Source organism: Puma concolor, chromosome B4, assembly GCF_028749965.1.
Source record: "Puma concolor isolate L17-30 chromosome B4, mPumCon1.1.hap2, whole genome shotgun sequence".
Taxonomy (NCBI): Eukaryota; Metazoa; Chordata; class Mammalia; order Carnivora; family Felidae; genus Puma; species Puma concolor.
In genome coordinates, this window is record NC_141673.1 from 28,151,276 (window position 1) to 28,167,059 (window position 15,784).

General features: G+C 43.4%; 1 long non-coding RNA gene across 1 annotated transcript in view; it reads right to left on the bottom strand.

Moving 5' to 3' along the window:
• Positions 1-5,122: 5,122 nt before the first annotated feature.
• The window catches only part of LOC147578987 (uncharacterized), a 30,885-nt gene continuing 20,223 nt past the window's right edge, over positions 5,123-15,784 (bottom strand). Inside the window, exon 2 of the long non-coding RNA XR_015253436.1 lies at positions 5,123-6,693. This is a non-coding gene — a long non-coding RNA (uncharacterized LOC147578987). The remainder of the gene's footprint in view (positions 6,694-15,784) is intronic.

A 15,784-nucleotide genomic window follows, 5' to 3' on the forward strand; every position in this document is an offset into this window, starting at 1 on the left:
ATATTTCATCAGATTCCCGACCCCAAAATGACTAAGAAATAACTGATTTCTCTTACCACTTGACCAACACATAGTTACTCTATCACCACAATGCAGTCCTAGATAATATGTCTCGAACTGGTGGAAAAGGTTAGCGGACTGACAAAGGTTTGAGCTCCTCTTTCCTCGTGCAGAGGGGTTGCTGAGAAGTGGCTGACCAGCCAGAGACTGTATTTCCCCATTCCCTTGCATCTGTAAGGGGGCTGTGGGGGCACATGACTACCTCTGACCAATAGATTGCATGTAGACATTTTACTTGACACTCGGTGTGCAGTTGGGTATGTATCTGATAGCCTTTCCCACACAATTCTTCCACCGTCTCTAGTGACCTTGGAAGTCATGTTTTGAAACTGACAACATCACAAGATGGAAGAATCCTGGATTTCTGAGTCATGGCGGCAGCCAGGAGAGCTGTCCAACTACGAACACCTGCATCGGATTTTAGTGATTAGGAAATAAATTTTTATTATCTCATGCAATTGAGATTTAGAGTTATTTGTTGCAGCAGTTAATCTACCCTGGCATACAAAAAATAACATCTCACACAGGAAGATACAGTAATATGGATGTGTTGGCTGGAAAAAGTCCTCTTTGGATTTCTTCCTGGAACAAAGAGACAGCACCGTCTTGCAGGCCATAGTTTCTTCGTGTCATTTCGCAATGTGTAAGTTACTGTGAGTTCAGATTTCTCGGAATCCAGGTCTTGGGTGCGTGTGAGTACAGTTACCATAGATAGCTAATGTAAATGGCTCTTAGTCACACAAGAACAATTTTAATACAAGAGACACGTTTTTAGCGGGTAGCCATATTCATTTAGCAAATATTTGTTTATTGAGTTTCTTTCATGTGTTTTAAAATGTACCTGAGGGTTTTTTTTTTTTAACCAGGTATGTTAACTGGTTTTTGAAAAGATAACTTTTCAAAGTTATCTTCAGATAACTGTTTTTGAAAAGAGTTTTTTGTTTACAGTTCACAAGAAGGTGAGACACGCTAAGCCACGCGAACCATGTGGAGAAGCACCAGGGTTGGTCAGGAGGCAGGAGTGAAGGGAACAGCATTTGTTTTGGTTTTCATGGGAAGACATGGGCGAGGCAGGGTAAGCTCCTGAGCAGGTTTGGGATTAAAGAGTTTGAATCATTTTGAAAGTCTATAGGGGGGGCGCCTGGGTGGCGCAGTCGGTTAAGCGTCCGACTTCAGCCAGGTCACGATCTCGCGGTCTGTGAGTTCGAGCCCCGCGTCGAGCTCTGGGCTGATGGCTCAGAGCCTGGAGCCTGTTTCCGATTCTGTGTCTCCTTCTCTCTCTGCCCCTCCCCCGTTCATGCTCTGTCTCTCTCTGTCCCAAAAATAAATAAAACGTTGAAAAAAAAAAATTTAAAAAAAAAAAAAAAAAGAAAGGCTATAGGGGCCACCAAGGGCAGAGGATAGTGTCCCTGAGGACAGTGCCTGACAAAAGGAGGTGGGGGAGAGTACAGACTCCTGAGGGGTTGCTTTGCACATGAAAGCTGTGCTTGCAGGCAAATTGTTTATCATCTCCAGGAATTAGCAAATCCTGGGAGGAACAGGTCCTCCTCAGTCCACAAGGACCCCGGATGTCAAAATATAGGAGATAAAAAAAAATTGGGGTGTTTGGATGGCTCAGTTGGTTGGTTACGTGTCCAACCCTTGATTTTAGCTCAGGTCACGATCTCACGGTTCATGGGATCAAGCCCCACTTGGGCTAGCCTGCTTGCGATTCTCTCTCTCTGCCTCTCCCCTGTTCATGCTCTCTCTCTCTCTCTCTCTGTGTCTCTCAAAATAAAAATAAAAAAATTTTTAAAAAGATTAATACATAATGTACCAGACATATTTAAAAAAATGAGTCACCGGGGTCTCTCTAGGTAAAATTAACTAAATCATTATGAGGACACAGACTTATGAACATTTAATAGACATAATTAGTGACTCATTACACCGTGGAAGTCATTAAAAAAATTTTTTTTAATGTTTATTTATTTTTGAGAGAGAGAGAGCATAAGCAGGGGAGGGATAGAGACAGAGAGACAGAGGGTCTGAAGCAGGCTCCAGACTCTGAGCTGTCAGTACAGAGCCCGACATGGGGTTCGAACCCACAAACCGTGAGATCGTGACCTGAAGTCAGATGCTTAGTCTGACTAAGCCTCAGTCAGACTGAGCCACCCAGGTGCCCCGTGGACATCATTTTGACCACTGGACATTTTTACCAAAATTATTCACTTAAGTATATATGTCAAGTTGTTCAAGATCAAACTAAAGTCATGGATATTTCAAATTACTAACAGGAAGTCCTTGAGTTGTGTGACTACTTCAGGGTTAAATTAGAGTTTATATTGAAAACATGAAGTTTATATTGTTTATATTGAGTTTATATTGAAACATGAACCTGGAAAGTATGCAGAGTCTACATTGGTTCTGGAAGGTAAATGCAATTCCCCCTTAACAAATACCTCAAGTTCCCATCCAAAAACCACCCCCATCTTGCCCAAGAACAGCATTCTAGAATATAATCTGTGCCTAAATGTATCAGGGTTCCTCCGTTGTTTATTGCCAACATTTTCCAACTTCAATCCTTTATAGATCACCTTCTCAACTTTTGCTATATAGCATTCTTTTTCTATCTATATAGCACTTTTTTTTTTCTGTTTTCTTAATTCTTTCCTACAGATCAACTCACTGTGGTACTATGTGAGCCTCATCTTCAGCAGTTTTTATATCTGTGTAATTTTGGATTTAAAGTGCTAATTACAGGGGAATAAAAAGAGAGAGAAGGAAGCATACCATAAGAGACTCTTAACATAGAGAACAAACTGAGAGTTGATGGAGAGAGGTGGGTGGGGGGTGGGCTAGAAGGGAGATGGGCATTAAGGAGGGCACTTGTCCTCATGAGCACTGGGTGTTGTATGTAAGTGATGATTCCCTAAATTCTACTCCTGAAACCAATATCACACTATACGTTAACTAACTAGAATTTAAATACAAAATTGGAAGGAAAAAAATGCTAATTACACATTTTCTCTAATTTGTATAAAAATAAACATAGAGGTACTAAAAATCTTTAAAACACTGTGTGCCAGATAACAACACAGCGGTGGCAATTGCCAGTCGTGTCATTGTCACCCGGGGGGCAATCCCAGCTGGGAGGATGGTTCAGTCCACTGAGCATACTTTTTAAGGCTCCTCATTGTAGAGCCCCTGCCTCTCTCCCTTTTCTACTATCGTTTTCAATTGTCTGGGCATCGATGACTGACCTTAATTTCCTGACAAGTCCTACTTTTTGTTTCCATGAGCTCCAGAACCGGGTCTGTGCCTTTAACGCTGCCCTCCCCCACTCCAGACAGGCCCATAGCTGGCCTCTAAAAATCCCCTCAGCTCTGCTTCAAGGCTTCTTCCAGCTTCTCCCTCCCACTCACAGCCCCAACCCTGTGCTGCCTCCAGCTCCTGCTTCTCCCCCGCTGGGTTTGCTGGGTTTTGCCTTTCTGCTCAGTCCCTTTAGGACGTTGTGTGGGTATTATTTTTCTACAGGGTTTAATCCTACTTTTAGACCTGAATGCTGCCTTTGGGGGCTCCTTGGTTTCAAACTCTGAACCCCATGAGCCAATTCTATCCATCCCATTCAATTTTTCATCCTGGGTACTGAGAACCCCAATCAGAATAAGGCATCGCAGATTTGCCCAGTTACCCAAGGGGAAAACAAGGGGCTTTTCCATGGCTCATCCCTTTGCCTGGAATGCTCTTCCTCTTCCTTGGTCTCCTGGTACATTCCCACTTAGTTCACACCGCTCGGTTCCAATATCACCACTTCCCAAGAGCCTTCCGTGCCCTCCCTAGGCAGCGTTACTTTTCTCCTGTTGTGTTGTATCATAGAGCTCTCTGCAATTGTGATTATTGGTCTGGATACCTGTCTCTCCTGTTCGTTTGAGGACTACAAGGCAGGGAATATATTTCAGTGATCTTTAATTCCCCGGCACTTAACACAATGCTCAGAGCACAGGCAGCGTTTAAAGGATGTTTACTGAATGCATGAATAAATTAATAAACTGGAAATATGCTAATTAATGTGTACTTTGGAATAGTTTTGAAATCTAGTTCCTGGATAGGATACCGGAATGGGAAGATAAGTGTTCTTACAATAAAATAATGTCAGGAATAATTGTCATTAAGTTTCCCTCCCAACCCCCACTCCTGATCCTCCCAGCCCCCACTCCCATCTCCCCTCCTGGGCACAGGAGACCCATGGGATAGGAGAACTTTTACTTATACATTGGAGCAGGAAGTGGCCTCTGACCCCGGGGTGAAATGTCACGTTCACGCCCAATCCCCAGAGATCCACTAAACTAAGTCCTGTGAGGAATTTTGGTAGGGCTAAATACTAGGAAAAACACTGAATATTTACACAGTACATTTTTTCCCCAGTTTAAGCTGAAGAAAAAAAAAAAGTAAAAAGGAGGGAAAGCCAAAATTAAATAAGCCAGCTGGTTTAGCTTCTCTTTTTACATATTTTCCATTGCAATCCTTCTCTTAGTCATAAAGTCTTTCTCAACCACTTTACTGCTTTTCATTTGGCTGAAAGTTTTTCAGTTTTTTTCTACATTAAAAACATACAGATTGAAAGGTTGAATGGATTTGACTTTATCCTCTCTCTTCTCTTCTTCCCCCTTCCACTGCACATACACACACACACACACACACACACACACAGACTCACACACACTGTCCAACTGTGTTTGGTTAAAATCGGTTTCTGATAACAGCTATCCAGAAACAGGACCCCCGCTCTTTCTGGGAAATGAAGCCCCATCATCGTGGAGGTGCAAAAAATATTAGATGTTACTCTCCTCTCCCCCATGAGCCGGTGCCACGCTCCATCCCCGGGTCTGCCTGCAGAGGCCCAGCTTCAGAAGTTGAGCCCTGAACAGCTGCTGAACAACAATAGTTCCTAACGGAGCCAGTAAATAGACGAGGCCTAATTTTCTTGACCTTTTCCACCTCTGCGCCATCCTCAGAATAGTGTTTTGATTCTGGGCTGGGAGGGGGAAGGGAAGAAGGATAAGGGAGGCTCCTTTTTCACTTTGTCTTTCTGTCCTTAAAAATAAAAGGGAGAAGTGCTCATTGGGAAATTCTGCTTAGTAATTTAGTTCCCAGTCTTAAAAAACAACCAAAAAAAAAAAAAAATGGTATGTGACGTGTGTGTGCCTGCGTGTGTGCATGTGTGTGTTTAGCACTTCCATTTGAAGAGAGTGCTGATCCATAAAAAAGACCACTCTTTCGGAGGCTGGGTGATTTGCTCAGTGGAGGAGACTCCCTGGTGTCCTTCCAGCAGGTCACTCCACCTGGACAAGCTGGCCGGGGAGGGGGACTTTGGCCATTGGTAGCAGTTCAGCATTAGTGGGTACAAATAATGTTAATTCTTTCAAAGACTCAAACAGGAATCCATATGCTCTGTTCAGCTCTCAGACAAGGACCAACCCAATAAAGGCTCTCGCCATGTGATAACGAGGCATTTCTTTCAACGTAGAAGAAAGAACGTTCCCCACTCTTCTTACCAGGTTGGGAACATTTTATCTTTATGGAGCTCAAATGAAACCCTGGCCTCCTGGCTGCCAACCGAATTCTGGAGAACGCCAGTCACCCCAATCCATCGCCATACAAGCTTGCAACAGAGCAGCCCTGATGCGGGGGATTTTTTTTTTTTTTTTTAAAGTCAGCGAGTGAGAAGTAAATCAAAGCTTTGAGCTTTGCCAGGCTGCCCATGTGTGTGAAGCTCAAAGGAATTGCTTCTCTCCCTCTCCCCCCTTACTAACAAAAGACCCACTAATCCTGATTCCCTTACACAAAAACAAAGTGTAAAACCAGCCGAGGGACTGGAAATAAAATGAATGCTGTGGGAGCAGCTGGCACATTAAGGCCCCCCAGAGCACTCGCTGGCACCTCACCCTGAAACCCAATCACCCTGTCTCCGTGGGGGCTGAGGAGGGATTTAGCTTTACCACAACACAGTGAAGTGTATTTTTAACAAACAAACACAATTTTGGCATCTTTAGCTGGGGAATGCTTTCTGCACTCACTGTCAGCTCCCTGGACCCCTCCCATCCTCCACCACCCCCAGCCCCAAGAAAAAGCTGCAAAAAGAGGTGAGCGCCCCCAAACGTGTTAGATGGGGAAAGAATGGCCGCGCCCCCACTTTACGACCACATGCTACTTTCCCTTCTGAACCCCAACAACCCTCGGTGATCTTAGTTGCGTTTCCCGAAGTCTTGCGTCTTGCCTAATCGCCAGCGAGGTTTGCGTTCCGTCCCCGTTTCCTGAACTCTGTCCCTTGGTGGCTTCACCTTTTCGCAAAGCAAACCCGGCCCAGACTTCTGGGAAGGCCGAGTGGCAGATCTTCGGGGCGGATTGGCTCAAGAGTTGCACTGAGAAGAGCTACCCCGCTTTCTCCATCCGTGTCTGATGATTCTTTGGGCCTGGGGATGAAGGACGGCCGCCAGCTTTTCTCAGGGCCTCGGCCACGTCCCACGCTGGGAATTCACAGCTGCTGTGTGGCGGCTCCGGGGAGACTTACTGGGAACGAGTAAGTTGTAGTTAATTCCAACCGCTTCGCGAAGTCACAGGCGACTCTCCCCCGAGGGTCCAGACTACTCCCTGCAAGGGAGAAGTGAGAAGAATATGCTGAAAGCAGGAAACGAGAATCGTGGAGGAGAAAGAACATTCATGTGGGAGTCGGGCTACCGGCCGGGAAACTCCCAGAGAAAGAAGCCCTTCTCTTTCTCTGAGTGCGATTCCCAGCTCCCCGGGCCCCGGAGCCTCTCCTAATTGAGGTCGGAATTGCAGTGCTTCCCCGATGCTAAGTGTGATCCCACTTAATTCCAAGCAGCAAAGTCCACTTCGGACCCATATTTTCACCCTGACAGGGCGAATCTGAATACTCGCTGGGTTGAGGCTGGTGCTTGAGTAACTTGCCCAGCAGATACGAATGTTACTTTTTCAAAAAAGAAAGAAGAACATGTTTAATAGCTCAGGAGCAACCTTTTGCTGACCCCAGAATCACCTCAGGAATTCTGTCAAGGGCAGCTCTTTGAATATGTTGTTCTGGAAGGAGGATTGTCTCCCTGTGTTCCTCTCAGGTCTAGCTCGCTCTTTCTTCCCACTGGGAAGTTTCACCTCGGTCCAGCATGTACCCTGTCAAAATCCTTGGTTTCCTTTCAATTCCCCTATACCTTGACATCAGAACCTAATTTGGTTTTCTTTGTCTTCCTAGCATCTGACCAATCTCGCTCTGTGTTTCACTGGTTTTGTTTCCCCCTCTAGTTGTCTGAGTCTGAATAATTTCCCAAGGTTTGATTTCTGGTCATATCACAGGATGCCTGTATCCAAGGGAGCCTGACACTCCAGGGGCCCAACATGGCAGAACTGTTCCGGATTTCACATCAAGACCGAGACAGAACAACTTCCAGAAGAAAACGGAGGAGACCATCTTCTCTCAGGCCTCCTTAGGAGCTTCCCAGTGAGCTGCTTAAATCCCATTGCTTAGATTTGTGTCCTGTGGACCTCCCTAACAGACAATAATGGGAATGACCATTATTGGCTTAGACTAATCAGGATCCACCTTCTGGACATGAGAACAACTTTGAGTGAAGCTCGAGGCTGAGAGGAGGTAGGGTAATAACTAAACTAAATGAAAATTTGATTTAGAAGGTCAAGGTGGGGAACAGAAGTTGAAAGCCAACAGTGTCTGCTACACTGCTTGTCTTCACCTCTCCTTGGAAACTCGTGCACCCTAAAGGTTTTAACTGCCTTTCTGCGAATTGGCCAAGACTCCTCCTGATTCCTAGCTACACATTCACATTCAATGCTGTTACCTCTAATCCAACCATGCAGATAAATTTATCTTCCCTTTCCTCTTACCCACTTCCCCCAGACTCAGTCCTTTCGACTTCACTGGTTTTGTTTACGGCAGGACCATTTTCCTTACCATGTAGGCTTCTCTTTCATTACTTGCTTTCCCCCAGCAAGTCTCTAGGTCTTGTTGATTCTTCTTTAGAGGGATTGTCCTCATCCCTTTCTTTCTTTCCACTTGTCTAAACCAGCTCTTAACAGGTCCCTCGTCTTTCAGTGTCTTCACATTTAAACAGACTTCAAACAAATCTTCCAAAATAACACTTCGTCATATCATCCCTTTACTAAAAAGTGTTTATTCCTATTATCTAAGATTTAACAAAAACTCCTTAGCCTAATATTCAAAGTGATCTTCCTTAATCTGATTCCAACCTACTTTTCAGATATTTCTTCTATTACTTCTACATATGAACCCTTAACCACTCATGAAGTTCCACTTAGAGTCTCTCCAAACACATCTTATACTTAGGTATGAAGTTGGTTTGATTTCACAAACTAGCAGCAAGTATTTTGGACATATTACCTTGCCTTTAGGAGGCTCAGACTTGTTATCTATAAAATAATTTTTAAGAGAGGCAAAAATTAGAATAAAAATATTCTTACACTGTTTATTCCTTAGGCATATTAAATAGGAATGATTATCTCTGTACTTATCAAGTGTATTGGTCAGTGTGTAATTATCTATTGCTGCATAACAAATTACCACAAAAACCTAATGGCTGAAATAATATTTATCTTATAGTTTCTATAGGTCAAGGGTCTGGAGGTGGCTTAGCTGGTGATTGGGGCTCAAGGTTTCACTCAAGTTGTTGGGTGGGACTGAGGTCTCATCCAAAGGCTCAACTGGGATGGGCGGATCTACTTCCAAGCTCACTCATGTGGTGTTGACAGGTCTAGATCACTCATCACACGAGACTCACACAGGGGTGCCTCATAACATAGCAATGCTGTTCTCCAGGGTCATTGACCCAAGTGAGAGCATGAGAGAGGACATCCCAAGGTGAAAATCACATTTTTTTTTTATAACGTATTCATTAGAAGTGAACCAGTAAATCCAGTCCATACTAGAAGACAGGAGATTATACAGGGCATGAATACCAGTAAACAGGAATCATCAGGGGCCTTCTTGGAGAGTGCCTACCATAATCAAGGACTCTTGGTTGACAGGGAGTGAATTCAAATTACCTTTAAACATAACACATTTCTTGGAAGAATACTGATGTATCTCATAGACTTGAAAAAAGTGATTGAGAAACAGAGGGTCCCAGAGATTGCATATAGTACATGGATGATTTCTTCCTGAACATTTTCTTCCTGTTAGTTCTAGAAAATCACAGCCCCCTTGACTTTCCTCCTACTCACCTAGATGATCCTTCTCAGACTTCTTTGTTAATTTTCCTTTTTCCTGATTTGAAATTTATTTTTGTTTTTAGAGAGAAAGAGAGAGCATGAGCAGAAAAGAGGGGCAGAGGGAGAGAGAGAGAGAGAGAAGCTTAAGCAGGCTCACCCTCAGCGCAGAGCCCGATGTGGGGCTCGATCCCACAACCCTGGGATCGTGACCTGAGCTGAAATCAAGAGTTGGATGCTCAACCCACTGAGTCACACAGGCACCCCTACTTTTCCTTGATTTTTATATGTTGAAGGACCTCAGGGATTAGTCTTCACCAAATTACTTCTATTCTCTATCTAAATCCACTCCCTAGGAACATGTTATAACCTCATATTTTAAATGACATTTATGCTTTAAATAATCCCTTTGTTAGCTAAGATAATACCGGCCATTATAACAGCTTCAGAAATATGTTCTGATTTAGCATCATAGACACTTATTTGTAACTGACAAAAAGTCCAAGCTGGATGTTGTTGATCAGTTGACAACACTCTTCAAAGTGGAGATTTAGGCTCCTTCCTTGTTGTAATTCTACTGTCTTCAACTGAGAGCTTCCAAGTTGTCATATTTGTTTGTAACAAGCCAGGAAGAGCGTGAATGATCGGGCACAAGAGATTTTTATGGGTTAGGCCTGCCATGGCATCCTATGTACTGGCTAGAATTCGGTTGTATGGTTAGATTAAATTGTGAAGGTAGTTGAATATTTTAGTCCAGATGTGAACCCATCAAGAAAAACAGGTAAATTTGGGGATGACTCTCTAATTGCACTCATAAATTTTTACCTTTCTACCTCTTATCCCAGCGTTTCTCTTTTTTTGATTCCTGACTTACTTATCTACTTACCTAGTTGGCATCAGCCTAGATAACATCCCACAAGCAGTGTGGCCAGAAAGGAAAAGAAATTTCTCTTTTGGTATTTCACTCTCAAATATTCCAGGGAAGATCCTTACTGGTCCTGGTTGGGTCACCTGACCACCTGCTTAGACCTATCACCATGGCCTGAAAAATGGGATGTACCGATTAGTCTTGCCTACTCTGTGACCAAGAAGACTGAAACTCACCCAATGAATCAGAAATGGCCACTGGAAGAATTTCTGTAAGCTGGGCAAATGACACAATTTGCACCTCTTCCACAAGTTTTGATGCCGATATGAAGCACAGAAGTTGAGGCAAATACTGCTAAAGCATAGACTTTAACTCATCAAGGTCATTGGACTTGTGTGAATCATATAGCAAACACTGTGACACTAATTCTTCAAAAAATTTTTTTAAACATTTATTTATTTTGAGAGACAGAGACAGACAAAACACAAGCAGGGGCAGGGTAGAGAGAGAGAGAGGGAGGTACAGAATCTGAGGCAGGCTGCAGGCTCTGGGCTTTCAGCACAGAGCCCGACATGGTCCTCAAGCCCACGAACTGTGAGATCATGATCTGAACCCGAGTTGTATGCTTAACCGACTGAACCACCCAGGCACCTCTGTGACATTCACTCATTCATTAATTCATTCAGTGTTTACTAAGGCCCTGATACATATAAGTCCCTGTCTGGATGTGTTGGAGTACTATTATTTGTGGGGAGCATGGTAATAAGCACTCAGAAACTACAACTGAATCACTGTCATATTTTTGTGACTCAGAGATTCCTTTTCTCTGGGCAAGAAATTGTCGGGCTTGACTTCACTTTAGCACCATGACTCAGTCTAATCTGTGCCATCACCTGAATCAGTCTTTGAAGTGTTTCTGCTGGTTATTCTTAGATTCCACTATTGGAAAGAGAAATTAAGATTCTTGTCAATACAGGTATTAAAATCATGTAGGGTTTACTGGCTCTTTACAGTGAAGATTGCTGAGGGTAATCTTATTTCAAGCCTATTTTCTCTAAAGGAGCGATGAATAAATTGCACTTATTTAAAATTGTTTGTAACAGTATCTGCTATACCTCAACATTGCCAGGACCTCTAGAGGAGGTAACCTAGGAGGTGGATGGGTTAGGAGTCTGGATCTCAAATTAAAATTTCCTTTTGTGATCTCAAATCACATTTTCCTTTCCAATGCGACCTTAAGGATGTGGTTCTCAAAGTAGGGTTCCCTAGGCCAAAAGTAGCAGCATTACATGCAGACCTATTAGAAATGTGCATTCTCGGGGCGCCTGGGTGGCGCAGTCGGTTAAGCGTCCGACTTCGGCTCAGGTCACGATCTCGCGGTCCGTGAGTTCGAGCCCCGCGTCGGGCTCTGGGCTGATGGCTTGGAGCCTGGAGCCTGTTTCCGATTCTGTGTCTCCCTCTCTCTCTGCCCCTCCCCCGTTCATGCTCTGTCTCTCTCTGTCCCAAAAATAAATAAACGTTAAAAAAAAAAAAATTAAAAAAAAAAAAAAAAAGAAATGTGCATTCTTGGGTCCCACCTCAGACTCGCTAAATCAGAAACTCTGGCGCTGGGGCTCAGCAAACTGTGTTTTAACAAGTTTCCTCCATCTGAGTGGCTCCTGCTCCTCCCACAGGCCCCAGGTGACAGGACGTCAGGTAAAATTTTAGAACCAGTGACTTTTCTGTTCCACAAAAGTGACTTTTCTGATGATGAATAAGATGGAAAATTGACCTTTTCTTGGCTCTGCTTTTCTGATGATATCTTCTCCAAGAATTACGGTGGCGGTAGTCCAACTGATACCCTATTTTTAATTATGCCTCTCTTCCTATATGAGGGATGAAGAAAAAAATGTGTGTATTGAGTGTGTGGGATTTACATTTCACTTGGCTCACTCAGCTTGACAAGAATATAGGCATGGTCTTCAGACAAACTTATTCCAGTCCCAGTTCTTTTGCATGGGAGTTAAATAGGAGGAATAGTTTTGTTTTTCCTTCATTTCCTCCCCTAAGGCACACCTATGGTTCCAGGAAATGCACAAAATGACCTGATAGCCTTTGCAAGGCAGACGATGCAACCAGATTGAGATGTGCTGATATATAATATACATAGCAACTGTGATATCAGCTATAGTACGTGTGTGTGTGTGTGTGTGTGTGTGTGTAGTATATACGTATAATACATACGTTTATGTAAAACCAAAGCCCAAAACAATGCCATCCTTTCTGAATAAAGAAGAATGATACCATTATAATCCCAGGTCCTCTGGTAATGACTTAAATTTTCAAAGTTACATTTGACTGTGCATAGATATTTATGTAGGGAGGGAAAAAAAGAAGAAGAAAAGGATATCATCCCAGATAACTGAAAGCTTCTAAACTCTGGCACTTAATGGGAATGGCATCCCTCAGAGGAATGTTGCTTTAGAGCTGATCAAGGATCTGCATGAAGTATTTGTTTTTCACTATCATTTCAATGTTTTTCTGTTTCCATAAAGCTAATGTTGTTGCCAGCAGAGCCTCTAAGTGATAAGACTTCAGCACTTATTCTATTTGTGGATATTTTATAACCAAGAATAGAAAGCTGGTGTGCTGACTTCTTGTAGTTGAACCAAATTGCTTTAAAAAAAGAAAATGTCAGGTGCAAAGCTCTCTATTCAAGTCATGGTTAATAAATCATAGCATTTCAATGATTGCCTTCAAACAATTTCTTATTTCTAGCAGCCAAATATCAGGGGCAGAGGCTGATCCTGTGGGTTGCCGAATTCATAGTTTCATCAAATTTCTCAAGTAAAAGTAACCAATAAAAAATATTGCAATATTTTACATTTTCATACTAACTTTTCAAAGCATGGTGTGCATATCACACTTCTACCACAGTTCAATTCAGACAAACCACATTCGGATGCTCAGTAGTCACATATGGAGAGTGACCGCCATATTGGGCCATAAAGCTGAATAGGCCAATTAGTATCCCGTCGGTGAGTTGAGTTGATAATTGGTTTAAGGAGAGCTCAAAGGCTTCCCTCCTTGGGTAAGTGAAGGGACAGGTGACTCACACTCCCAGGGCTCCTATTCTCCCTTTTCCAACAGCTCTCCACACTCCTCAGGATTCATCTCTCTCCCCATCCCCTTACCTCTCTCTACCCCCAATCCCACTATGTGAGAACACACTCCCCAGGATGCATCAGACACTCTCCATGACTAGTTGGCTGGAGGAGAAGAAGAAAATACTGAGTCTGGTTTCCAGGTGACTCTATACACTATGCATTGATGGCGGCTGAAAATGGGCCTGCTGTAGCCACAGGGGTTGTCCTGAAGGAAAATGGGAAAGGGAAACCCATTGGACAGAACTGCAAGTGACTCATGTGGTCTTCCACTTTCCCTGAAAGGGTCTTCTTTCAGGTGGCATGTCTATGCCACCTGAGGACTGATAACGGGCCAAATTCAACATACCAGTGGATGTCACCTGCTCTGTAAGTGAGATGATGACCTCGTGCTGGAGTTAACCAATCTGCAGAAGAGTTAAAAAGAAATGCTGCTCTGCTTGGGTAGGTGTTCTTTGCCTGAAGTCTGTGATTTAAGTCTTCCAGGGTCCAGCACTTTGCAGTTTTGTTGAGTTGGAAGTTAACTATTTTTACGCCCCCACCCCCACCCCAAGTCTAAAGCAGTTTAGATAGTAGACCCCTTAGCAGGGGATAGTCACACTACACAGGTGGTGAGCGACTACCAAGGTGGGATTTAGGTTGCTCTCTTCTCACCTTTGTTTCAGATGGATTCAAGGTACCTGCCCATCTTTGCAGGACTTGGGAATGACAGCACACAGAATCTAGTAGGTGAAAGAAAGTCTTCAGATTTACAAACTATTTTTAGATACAATATCTGATTGTGGTTACCTGCACAGAAAGTCACTGTCAGCAAATAGTGGAAAACCTACTTTTCTTGAGAGAAATGTACAGTCAAAGAAACCCCAAGCCTATCTGAAAAATACCTTGTTCTATAAAAATCCCTGAATAAATTCCCAGGCCCTTAAACCTGTACCACCTAGAAGTGGGTGCTGAAGCTCAGTGACCCCAAGTCTTATGGATTGAATGTTTGAGTCCCCTCAAAATTCCTATGTTGAAGCCCTAACATCCAGTGTGATTGATGGTGGGGCCTTTGGGAGGTGATTAGATTTATTTTTTTTTTTAATTTTTTTTTCAACGTTTATTTATTTTTGGGACAGAGAGAGGCAGAGCATGAACAGGGGAGGAGCAGAGAGAGAGGGAGACACAGAATCGGAAACAGGCTCCAGGCTCTGAGCCATCAGCCCAGAGCCCGACGCGGGGCTCGAACTCACGGACCGTGAGATCGTGACCTGGCTGAAGTCGGACGCTTAACCGACTGCGCCACCCAGGCGCCCCAAGGGAGGTGATTAGATTTAGATGAGGTCATGAAGCAGAGCCCCCATGAAGGATTAGTGTCCTTATAAGAAGAGGAAAAGACCAGAGCTCCCTCTCTCTCCCCATCCCCTTACCTCCCTCTACCGCCAATCCCACTATGTGAGAACACAGCTAAAATTGGAGCTCTCTATAAGCTATAAAGTGTCCTTACCAGAATCTGACCATTTGGGAACCTCAAACTTGGACTTTCCAGCCTCCAGAAACGTGAGAAGCAAATGTCTGTTGTTCAAACCACCCAGTCCCTGGTATTTTGTTATGGCACCTCAAGCTAGGACCCCAAGGAAAGGAATACTCTGCAATGTCTACCTCAGTTCTGGTTGTGAAAGATGACACACAAATAAGAACTTCCTGGAGTAACCAGCGTCAGCGCTACAGGAGACAATAGACAAAAGAAACACTCCCAGGGATTAGGACCGTGGGCTGTCAGCTGGGTCAACAATTAACCTCACCATTGCCATGGTCCTGTCATGGCTGTGCTGTTTCTGCGCTGCAGATTTTGATCATTGCTGGGGAGCTGTGACAGCTCTGTATTTCCTTTTCCTCCCTCCCAAAGCAGCTTTTTTTAAAATTGCAGTTATCCTATCCCCTTCATTACCATTTTATATTTGGTTTAATAGGAGTAGTAACTTGTCTTTTAGTCTTATAGGTGCCACATCTGACTCTGATAGAGAGAAAAGCACGCAGAGACTCTGGCTTTGAGCTGGATACAGTAAATGAATGTAGTTTGTTCCATGCATGGGATGAGTACATTAACGTGTTTGAGTATCTTAGAGGATGGAGTTCACTACTGGCTTTCCAATAGCCATTTCCCCCAACCCCATGTTATTCCTTAGTAACAGAACCCTGGGTCATGGTTAAGCTGAATGGTATAGAGTAGGAATAAACTCTGTAGAAATTACTGTGTTTGCAACAGCTATTCCCATACTTTTGAGATCATACTTATTTGTTGGTTTTTTTTCATTGAAGTGAAAATTATTCAAGGGAAAATGAATAATTTGGTCATCGTAGAATGGACTCTTAGTTAATCAGTGGTCACCAAACTTAATGAAAACTCCAAGGAGGCTTCTAAATTGGCAGTAGCATCTGACCAATTGTTTGTCACATCGGTAAGTGCTCTTACACTCACTTCTGTCAACAGAACTAT